This window comes from Cicer arietinum, chromosome 3 (genome assembly GCF_000331145.2).
Source record: "Cicer arietinum cultivar CDC Frontier isolate Library 1 chromosome 3, Cicar.CDCFrontier_v2.0, whole genome shotgun sequence".
NCBI lineage: Eukaryota > Viridiplantae > Streptophyta > Magnoliopsida > Fabales > Fabaceae > Cicer > Cicer arietinum.
In genome coordinates, this window is record NC_021162.2 from 17,831,343 (window position 1) to 17,833,175 (window position 1,833).

Consider the following 1,833-nt stretch of genomic DNA (forward strand, 5'->3'; position numbering starts at 1 on the left):
TTCAGTGTCGGGAGTAGGAGGATCAGGAGGTTCGGATGGATCGGGAGGAACAGGAACGGCGGCAATACGAGGAATATCCAAAACATCACGTGGTAAGAAAAAAGTTGCTAAACGTGTTGTTAATGACCCATCTCTCATGCCGATGCCGTCCATTGGTACTAGTGGTGGAGCTATTCCTCTATATCCGGAGGTCCCAGTAGAGCCTTATACCTTAGACGAAATAATGGATCCCGGATGTGTTGATTGCTACAACCGCATTGTCATCATTCCAGAAGGAGATGGGTATGTAAACTATGATTGATTAAATATTTCATTATTATTGCAATGTAATTACATTATTAATTTTATTAATTTATTTTTATATTTAATTTGCATATAAACTTTGAAGATATCTTCCTTTTAAATCATCTGCAAAGGCAATTGCTGAAGTCATACAAGAGAAATATAAAAAACCATGGTTGTCTTGGGGTGAGATAAAAGAGGATAAGACACCTCAAATTAGGGAAGTTGATCAGTTTTTACATTGTTTCAAAGTAAGTCATTAGATTAATTTATTTAATTACTATTTATTTATACATTTGATTAATTTACTGAATTACTAATTATATTTTTAATATTTTTTAAATTTAAACAAACAACAGACTAAATGTACTTGGAAAAGAGAGCATGATGCCGCAGTTTTGGCTTCATTTGACCATCACTTTTCAAAGCGTCTCTCATCTATGTTGGCTTAAGCACGTAATAAGGGCGAGAGAAAAAAGGCCTAATTGAATTGGTGAAAATGTTTGGATTGCTTTGTGGAGAAAATGGAACACAAATGCTTACAAACAGAAGAGAGAAAAAGCAAAGATTAATAGAGCATCTGAGAGGGGTACCAGTACTCATAAGGGAGGTTCCATGTCTGCGGGAGAAATTAAATATTATATGGTAATTAATTATTATTTATAATATATATCTATTAATTTATATTCAATTAATCATCACATTTCACCAACTTATAAACTTGACATTAATTTAATATTTTAGGAAAAACAACTTGGAAGGGAGGTCACTCAAGCTGAGATACATCGTTGTCTTCATGTTAATCCTGAAACAAATGAGTATACTGATGAATTATCAAAAATGATTCAGGTAATTTATTATATATTAATTATTATATATTAATTAGGCCTATAAATTATTATATATTAATTATTAACTATTTTAATTTTTAATTTTTTAATTTTTAATATAGCAACAACTTCAACAAATCATGAAAGAATGGGATGATCATCAAGCTACTCTTCCTCCTGCTCAGCGAGCTGGTCCAGTGCAGCGGAAACAATATGAGACCGCAAGTTTTATGCACATCAGTGGTGGCAAGTACAAAGGGCGTGTGCTGGGTGCCGGTAGTTTATCATCAACCTTTAAGAAAGGTCCAACCGGCTATATTCAGACTGAGACGTCTTCTTCTTATGCTAGTACGGATCGATCTCATCGTCCGTCGATAGATAATGATCTTGACCAGTTAAAGAAGCAAGGGGCAAGTGAGCAAGAAGAAAAGACACAACAGCTGATACAAGCCGCAATTGATAAATTGAATGAGGAGTGGAAACAAAAGTTTCAAGAGCAGCAGCAGCAGTTTCAGCAGCAACAACAACAATTTCAACAACAACAATTTTCATTTCCTCCTGTGTTTCATCAGCAGTTCCCGCCTCGGCCTCAATACTTGCCTCAACAACCACTATTCCAGCAGCAACAAAATTACTCTCAATACTCCCAGCAGCAGCAACCGCCTCCAAATTTCCAACAGCAACACCAGGATCCTCCGAACTCTGCCTTCCAGCAACAGCA